The following is a 9,925-nucleotide window of genomic DNA, read 5'->3' as shown; positions in this document are numbered from 1 at the left end:
TTTTTATTTCATTTGCTACTTGTTTCACTAAAAACAAACTGTAGGTCTGTGAGGGTAGCATTGTGGAAGAGTGCTTACCTAGCAAGCACAAGATGTTGGATTCAATCTCTAACATGAGCCGGGCACTATTGGTTCATGCCTGTAATCCCAGCTACTCAGGAGGCTGAGATCTGAGAATTACAGTTAAAAGCCAGCCTGAGCAGGAAAATCCATGAGACTCTTATCTCCCATAAATCACCAGAAAAACTGAAGTGGTGCTGTGGCTCTTTGAGCTGAAGAGCTGAGGGACAGTGCTCAGGCCCAGAGTTCAAGTTCCACAACCAACCAAAAAAACAAAAACAAAAACAAAAAACTCTAACATGAGAAAAAGTAAAAAATTTAAAAATATAACTCTAAATGCTATCCAGTAACAAAAAAGGAACAAAATACTCATATATGCTACAAGACAGGTGACCCTCAAAAAAACGTCATGGTAAATAAAGCAAGGCAAACACAGAAGACATCATACTTTATGGTTCTATAAAGATGAAACCATAAATATAAATGTCCAGGGACCTAAACTATAAAGACAGAATTAGGGCTGGGAAGGTGGCTCAGTGGTAGAGCGCTTGCCTTGCATGCATGAGGCCCGGGGTTCGATTCCTCAGCACCGCATAAGCAAAAAGAAAAAAGCCAAAGTGGCGCTGTGGCTCAAGTGGTAGAGCGCTAGCCTTGAGCTGAAGAGCTGAAGGACAGCGCCCAGGCCCAGAGCTCAGGCCCCACAACCGGATTCCAAAAAGAAAAAAAGACAGAATTAGAATAGTGATGGCCTATTACTGAGGGGTAAGAAGGGGGTTTAACTCTTAACTGTTCTATGCCTCAATTTTCTCATCTGACAGTGATAAGTGTCTGTTTTATAAGGCTTCTTTTAAAGATCAAATGAGATAATACAGATAAGAGTGATGTACTCTCTACAGAAAGGACTAGGGCTTTGTAATTTAGTACATGTGTGTTACAACACATTTCTTGCTAGGTTCACTCAGCCTAAAAATCGGGGAAATAAATTTCTTCCCAAGCTAATACAAAGTTTTTTTAAAATAAATAAAACTAGAATGTTACTGTAATATGCATGTACTAACTTACAAACAGAGGAATACATATGCATATAGTTAAAGTTTTTGCAACAAACAATTTCACCCTAGGCCTGTTTCTTAATCAACGCAGACAGCTTAAAATACTTGGGGAAAAAAATTCAAGATACACACATGAAGTGTAAGCCCCAAAGAAAATAAACTAAGTTAACCTTATTTCTCTAACATCTGGAGTCATAGGGAAATGAAGAGATTCTTCTCTAGTCTCCTTACCTTGTTTCCATTTCTTTACAGAAGAGGAACTTCAATTGTCTAATTTTTTACTACATTATTTTTTATTATTATAAAGAGTAAGATGGTATTCTTGACAATATCCAAGACCAACAAATTCTGCAAGTAATTAGTACTGGGGACAAAAGCACCTATCTCACTGACAGCCTACATTTTCCCATATCATTCTGTCTTTTGTAACATATGCTATGGTATTGGAGGATGTAGAGGGATGGGAATTTATTCTTCCCAGTAGGTGTCAAATAATGATAAAGACATTATCTCCTGAACTCAATCCTTTCAATACAGGTATACAGAGTGAAAAGTTGCTAATCCACCACTCTATCAGACAAATAATTTGTTAATTTTTGTTTTGTTTTTGAGATAGAGTTTTGCTATGTAGCTCTGGCCTTGATCTCCCAATCCTCCTGCTTTCACTTCCCAAAAGCTAGAATTATAGATATTTACCACCATGCACAAATCTAGGTAAGTATTTTCATTACTCTGGGATAAGTATTTGGGAATAAAATTGCTGAGTCAAATGGTAAGTTTATGGTGAATTTTTCAAGATACTTCAAATTCTTTTTCAAAGTGACTCTCTTACTTTATCTTCCAATAATCTACATCCCCTCAAACTTGGCATTGTTATTTTAAAATTATTAATAACATTATTATTATACTGTTCTACTGAGTCTAATAGTCTCAGATAAGCAGTGGTGTTGAGTATATTTTCCTGCTTTTGTTTATTTGTTTATGATGTTGGAGATTGAAGCTGGTGTTTACACATGGAAGGCAAATGTTCTTCCTCTGAGCTCTACCTCTCTCCTTGCATTTGTTGCTTTCCTACATTTTTTTTTGGGGGGGTGCTGTTCCTGGGTCTTAAAGTCAGGGCCTTTGCCAGGCACCAGTGGCTCACGCCTGTAATCCTAGCTACTCAGGAGGCTGAGATCTGAGGATCACAGTTCAAAGCCAGCCCGGGCAGGAAAGTTCGTGAGACTCTTATGTCCAATAAACCACCAGAAAACCGAAAGTGGCACTGTGGCTCAAGCAGAAGAGTGCTCACCTTGAGCTGAAGAACACAGGGACAGTGTCCAAGCCCAGAGTTCAAGTCCCACGATGGACCAAAACAAAAACAAAAAACAAAAAACTCAGGGCCTGGACACGATTCCTGAGCTTTTTTTTGCTCAAGGTTAGTGTTGTACTACTTGAGCCCCAGCTTCACTTTTAGCTTTTTGTTTGTAAACTGGAGATAAGAGTCTTACAGACATTCCTACCAAGACTGAGCTTGACTTGAAGCTTAGTTTATATATATATTGACTATATCTATTTTGTTGTTGTTGCCTGTGAACATTGGTGTTTTGTTTTGCAATTCTGGAGATGAAACCTAGTGCTCACACTCTACTAGTTAAAACATTACCAGTGAATTACGCAGATTCATGTATTATCAGCAATTTTTGTTGTTTTTGTGTCAGTCTTAGGGCTTGAACTCAACGCTTGGGCACTGTCCCTGTGCTTTTGTGTGTTCAAGGCTAGTGTTCTGCCACTTTGAGCTGGCTTTTTGGTAGTTAGGGATGAGAGTCTCATGGACTTTCCTTCCTAGGGCTAGCTTTAAACCTCGATCCTCAAATCTCAGATTCCTCAATAGCTAGGATTACAAGCATGAACCACAAGAATTCCTATATCTGTGAAGAGAACTTAATGTGTTTTGGTTTGAATATGAAACAGGTTCCCATGTTGAATGCTTAGTTTCCAGCTGGTGGTGCTATTTTGAAAGGTGGTAGAAACTTTAGGGGTGGTGCCTAGATGGAAGAAGTAGGTTACTGGGGGTGTGCATTTGAAGTTTTATACCTGGTCTCTAGTTTTCCCTCCCTCCCCATCCCCCCCCTTCCTGTCTGGTATAAGGTGAACAGCCTCTTCCACAAGCTCCTGGCACCGTGATGTTTAGCCTCAACATGGACTGAAACTATGACCCAAAAAAATACATAATCCCCCCTTTAAGTTCTTCTTTCAGATATTTTGGCCATAGCTACAGAAAGCTAACACTTCTGACTACAATTAATGTCCTTTAAGCAATGCTTCCCAGATACACCAGAATCAATCTTGTCTTCTCCTTTTGATTGTACCTTTCTGAACCTAAATAGCCCTGTTCTTTTATGGTCTCAAATTTATACTTTTACAACCTTAGCTCCAGACTTGTATCCCCTATAAAACTAATCCCAGCCCAACCTTTTATACTTCCTATCTTTCACAGTGTTCTGTATATAGCAAGAACTCAATAAATGTCTGTTTAAGTTTATGATGGACTTTACTGCAGTTAAAACTTAGAAATCTTACTGCATTTCTGGTTGAACAGATCCTCAACATATATGTCTTGAAGACTGATCCTGTGGAAGATACAAAAATAAATAATGAAAAAAATAAAATGAGAAGGAAGGAAGGAACAAAGGAAGGGAGGGAAGGAGGGAGGGAGGGAGGGAAGGAGGGAAAGAGGAAAGAAGGGAGGAAGAGAGAAAGAAGCTGGGCATCTGTGACTCATACCTGTAATCCTAGCTACTCAGGAGGCTGAGATCTGAGGATCATGGTTCAAAGCTAGTCCCAGCATGAAAGTCCATGAGACGCTTTTTTTTTTTTTTTGCCAGTTGTGGGGCCTGAACTCTGGGCCTGGGCACTGTCCCTCAGCTCTTCAGCTCAAGGCTAGTGCTCTACCACTTGAGCCACAGTGCCACTTCCAGCTTTTTTTGCTATGTGGTGCTAAGGAATCGAACCCAGGGCCTCATGCATACAAGGCAAGCACTTTACCACTGAGCCACCTTCCCAGCCCCTCCATGAGACTCCTATCTCCAATAAACTACTCCGAAAAAGCTGGAAGGGGTGCTGTGGCTTGCTCATGTAGTAGAATGCTAGCCATGAGCACAAACAGAGGCTCAGGGACAGTGCCCAGGCCTGAGTTCAAGCCTTAGGGCCAGCAAAAAAAGAAAGAGAAGGAAAGAAAGAAAGAGCGAAGACTGGGAGGGGGAGAAAGGAAGGAAGGAAAGAAGGAAGAAACTGAGGCATGGCTCAAGTAAGTGGTAGAGTTCTTGCCTTGCAAGCACAAGACTGAGTTCAATCCTCAGGGAAAAAAACTTAAGTCTTTTTTTTTAATTTAATTTAATTTAATTTAATTTTTTTGTGAACATACTGTACAGAGGGGTTACAATTACATGGGCAGGATAATGCGTACATTTCTTATCAAGCATTGCAGTCTCCTCCTTTGTTTACCCTTCACATCCCTTCCCAGCCTTCCCCCCCCACCCCCCCCCCACCCAATCCTCCCCCAAAATTTAAGTCTTAAAATTAAACAAAACAAAACAAAACAAAACTGGGCACCTGTGGCTCATGCCAGGAAAGTCCATGAGACTCTTATCTCCAATAAACCACTAGAAAACATGGAAGTGCCACTGTGGCTCAAGTGGTAGAGCACTTGCCTTGAGCTGAAGAGTTGAGGGACAGCACCCAGGCCCAGAGTTCAAGGCCCATGACCAAAAAAAAAAATTAAAAAGACTTAAGAAAAATAAAGTGCCTTTATCTTCTCGTATGATGTAGAAATATGAGTTCAAATAATGTAAACTGTGTCCTCTGCAATTGATCATTACCTCAGGTCTAAATGACACCCAAAGACCCAGTATCTATTTACCCATTAAAACAATCATTTGTTATTTATCTCTAATGTTTCAGACATCATATAATTGCTATTGATATAAGAATGGACATACATAGGATATGATTCTTTTAGTTATTCATAGCAAATGATGGGAAATGATGGATATTAATAGTTCTAATATAACAGTGTTATAATAAAGGTAGTTATAATGTAGGACCACAGAAGAAAATGTCATAATACTACACACACACACACACACACACACACACACACACACACACACATTTTAAGAAGAAAATAACCGGGGCTGGGAAGGTGGCTCAGTGGTAGAGCGCTTGCCTTGCATGCCTGAGGCCCTGGGTTCGATTCCTCAGCACCACATAAGCAAAAAGAATAAAAGCCGGAAGTGGCTCAAGTGGTAGAGTGCTAGCCTTGAGCTGAAGAGCTGAGGGACAGCACCCAGGCCCAGAGTTCAGGCCCCACGACTGGACCCCAAAAAAAAAAAAATTAGAAAATAACTAAGCATTGGTGCCTCATGCCTGTAATTTTAGCTACTCAGGAGTCTGATATCTGAGGGTCATGGTTTGAAGCTAGCCCAGGCAGAAAAGTCCATGAAACTTTTTTTGTCAGTCATGGGCCTGAACTCTGGGCCTGGGTGCTGTCCCTCAGCTCTTCAGCTCAAGGCTAGCGCTCGACCATTTGAGCTACAGCGCCACTTGCAGCTTTTTCTGCTTATGTGGTGCTGAGGAATTGAACCCAGGGCTTCATGCATGCAAGGCAAGCGCTCTACCACTGAGCTACCTTCCCAGCCCCTCCATGAAACTTTTATCACCAATTAAGCACCAAAAAAGCTGGAAGTGGCAGTATGTCTCAAGTGGTAGAGCACTAACCTTGAGCAAAAAAAGCTAAAACATAATGCCCAGGGCTTGAGTTCAAACCCAGGACTGGCATTAAAAAAATATTTTAGCCGGGCGCTGGTGGCTCACGCCTGTAATCCTAGCTACTCAGGAGGCTGAGATCTGAGGATCGCGGTTCAAAGCCAGCCCGGGAAGGAGAGACCGTGAGACTCCTATCTCCAATAAACCACCAGAAAACCGGAAGTGGCGCTGTAGCTCATGTGGTAGAGCGCTCGCCTTGAGCTGAAGAGCTGAGGGACAGTGCCCAGGCCCAGAGTTCAAGCCCCACGACCGACAAAAAAAAAAAAAAAATATTTTAAACTATTATTAAAGTGGTGTGGAAACAAAACCTTTTTTTTTTGGTCAGTCGTGGGGCTTGAACTCTGGGTCTGGGCACTGTCCCTCAGCTCTTCAGCTAAGGTGAGCACTCTACCTCTTTAGCCACATTGCCATTTCCAGTTTTCTGGTGGTTAATTGGAGATAAGAGTCTCATGGACTTTGCTGCTCAGGCTGGCTTTGAATCATGATCCTCATATCTCAGCCTCCTGAGTAGCTAGGATCACAAGCATGAGCCATCCGTGCCTGGCTGAAAACAAAACCTCTGATTACAATTTCAGTGGGTTTAATTAGACATATTTATTGTTTTTTTTGGGGGGGGGGGGTCCAGTTGTGGGCCTGAACTCTGGGCCTGGGCACTGTCCCTCAGCTCTTCAGCTCAAGGCTAGCGCTCTACCACTTGAGCCACAGCGCCACTTCTGGCTTCTTTTTCTGAGGAATCGAACCCAGGGCTTCATGTATGCAAGGCAAGCTCTCTACCACTGAGCCACCTTCCCAGCCCAAATTAGACATATTTAAAGGGATGAGTCAGCCTATTCACATGCAATATTAATGTAGTATATTTGAATCTTGAATTCTAACAAAAAAGTCTAAACACTCTAGAACATACCATTTATCCTCTCTGTTTTTGATAAGAGAGGCAGTATCATTTCTGGTACTAGGGCCTGAACTCAGGGCCTAGAGATCTTGCTTGGCTTTTATCACTTAGGCCATATCACTGCTTCTGGCTTTTTTTTTCTAGTTAACTGGCAATAAAAGTATTGAGGATTTGCCTCCTTGTGCTGACAAAACTGATTTCTCTCATCTTAGTCTCCTGATTAGCTAGGATTTCAGGTGTATACCACTGACACACAGCTTTGCTCAGCTTTGTGAAAGTTAAATGAAAATATTAAAACATTTAATCCAGTGCCTTAAAGGCACTCACTCACACATTTATTGTAGCAAAATAGAATTGAAATAATTATTATATGCCACTCTGTTAAAAATACTTTACGGGGCTGGGAAGGTGGCTCAGTGGTAGAACACTTGCCTTGCATGCATGAGGCCCTGGGTTCAATTCCTCAGCATCACATAAACAGGACAAAAAAGCCGGAAGTGGCTCTGTGGCTCAAATGGTGGAGTGCTAGCCTTGAGCTGAAGAGCTGAGGGACAGCACCCAGGCCCAGAGTTCAGGCCCCACGACTGGACCCCCCAAAATAAATAAATAATAAAAATACCACATTATCTCCTTTACTCCTTGAGATAGTCCTCAAAGGACTACTGAAGTTAGGGACTTTCAGAGAGCTATACAAACACCTAGTTAGCACAATCAGTCTCAGGTGTATAATTTGATACACGCATAGATGTGCATACAAATACATACTCATTGTTACATGCCTCAAAGTTCTGGAACTTCCTAAGATCCCTAGTGTGGGAAGAGCACAGTGGCTTTGGTAACTAGGTTAAAACATACTAGGACCTAAACTGCAGCTTCAGTCCTAGAAGGAATGTTTTCTTGCAAAGGGTGACACTTTACTGCATTGTGAACGACACAAGTCTGATTCCAACTTTTCCTAATAACTTGAACAACTCATTGAAATGAGTTGGGGACTCAGTTTCCTCAGATGTAAAAGGAGAGTGCTGGCTCAGCTATAATTCAGTCAGCTCTGAATCTAAACAACCCCCTAGGCCTACCACCTTGTATAGAGTTACACAAGTTCTATACAAACACTTTTCCCCCATGGCAACTGCCTGTCTGCTCTCTGCAGCACTGGTATGCAGCTCTACCCCAGCAAGAAATACTATTTCCATCACGAATTCCTGGTTGAATGGAAGGCTTGGATGGGGGGAGGATCTGTCTATTTGAAATCTCAAAGTCCCTGACTTTCAAAGAATTCCAAACTAAACTGACTATATATGTGCTAAAGCAGAAAAAGAAGTACTGGAGTTTAATTTGTAAAATTGCCCTTTTAGGAGCAAAGAAGCAGCCTCAACTGAGATAATATTTAAAAGGTCACTTGTGACTAATTGCTGACTCAATGAATGGAGATTGCAACCCAAGTTCTTGAGAACTGGAGAAGATGCCAGAGGGATATTGCTAGAGTGTCAAGAAGTGATTCCAGCATTTATTTCCAAGATCTATAGAGTAGTTACTCATATTATGATGGATATTATCAGAGCTTTATGTTAGAAGATGGGGGGGGGGGAGAATCTCTTTCGAAGAAATCAGGATACTAAAAGAAAAAGAAGATAGGAAATGTCATTAAAAGGACTATACTAGGCTTGCTCTATCCTCTATTTTCAAGACTTCTCAAAGTTGTTTTGTCTGTCACTCATTAATAGTAAAATGGTGATACTAATGATGAATGCATGGAGATGCGGAATCTTGCTTTTTCTTTCTTTTAAGTCTGAGCCAAAAGAAGCATGTTCCTTTTATAAGTCAGATGTAGAGGAGGTATATCTTACTAAAATACCAAGTTATTTATTTTTTATTTATTTTTTAATACCAAGTTTAAAGAGCTGCCTTTTGAGGGAGAAATGTACCATGCACTTTACCAAATTACCACCTGGGGGCAGCAGTGTTATCCTTTGTTAACTTGGAACTTGCTGGGGGCTGCCAACAGAGAAATCTGTACAGCAAGAACATTCAAACAAGCCCAAGAATGTAGAGTGGAAAGAGGTAGAGAATCTGGCTGGTGAGAGTTCCCAGAGAAGGATATCAATGTCAGTCAGTGCTCACACCTGTAATCCTAGCTACTCAGGAGGCTGATATCTTCAGACTGTGGTTCAAAGCCAGCCCAGGCAGGGAAGTCCATGAGACTCTCATCTACAGATAACCTGGAAAAAAGGTGGAAATGGTGGTGTGTTTCAAAGTTGTAGAGCAATAGCCTTGAGCACAAAAGCTCAAGGACAGCACTCAGGTCCTGAGTTCAAGTCCCAGGACCAGTAGGTACACACACACACACACACACACACACACACACACACACACACACACACACACACACACACAGATATCTATAGTCAGGCATGTTACTGCAAAGTCAGCACAGCTATCTATCATAGTTCTTGCATCTGTCCAGAGAATATTTCAGGCAAGACACAAAAGGTAGTGATGAGAAATTTTATCAGCAAAGAAATACCACAGAGAGGGCTGGGAAGATGGCTCAGTGGTAGAGCGCTTGCCTTGCATGCCTGAGGCCCTGGGTTCGGTTCCTCAGCACTACATAAGCAAAAAGAAAAAAGCCGGAAGTGGCGCTGTGGCTCAAGTGGTAGAGCCTTGAGCTGAAGAGCTGAGGGACAGCGCCCAGGCCCAGAGCTCAGGCCCCACGACCGGACCCAAAAAAAAAAGAAAAAAGAAATACCATAGAGAAAGAGTTTCACATGTATGATGCCATTGGAAGAATGAACTTACTTCCATTTATCTTCAAATATCTTGGAGTACACAAAGGAGCATTAGGTTTATTTATTTGTTTGTTTATTTTGCCAGTTCTGGGTCTTGAACTCAGGGTCTGGGCACTGTCTCTGAGCTTCTTTTGCTCAAGGCTAGCACTCTACCACTTGAGCCACAGTGCCACTTTAAGCTTGCTCTGTTTATGTGGTGCTGAGGAATCGAACCTAGGACTTCATGTATGCTGGCAAGCTCTCTACCCCTAGGCCACATTCCCAGCCCCAACATTAGGTTTAAATAGAGAAATAATTAGGGGCAAGGGAGCAAAGATAGAGTTTAGTTT

The 9,925-nt window shown here is 41.8% G+C and overlaps 1 long non-coding RNA gene across 1 annotated transcript; it reads left to right on the top strand.

The window, feature by feature from the left end:
- The first annotated feature begins 510 nt into the window (after positions 1–510).
- On the top strand, positions 511–1,321 carry LOC122117138. Its single transcript, XR_006149096.1, has 2 exons — positions 511–588; positions 798–1,321. It is a non-coding gene; the product is annotated as an uncharacterized LOC122117138 (long non-coding RNA).
- Positions 1,322–9,925: the final 8,604 nt, after the last annotated feature.

This window comes from Dipodomys spectabilis, unplaced genomic scaffold, assembly GCF_019054845.1.
Source record: "Dipodomys spectabilis isolate Male_0828 unplaced genomic scaffold, ASM1905484v1 ptg000004l, whole genome shotgun sequence".
NCBI lineage: Eukaryota > Metazoa > Chordata > Mammalia > Rodentia > Heteromyidae > Dipodomys > Dipodomys spectabilis.
Note: the sequence above shows the minus strand (reverse complement) of the source record. Positions and strands in the feature narration are given on the sequence as shown.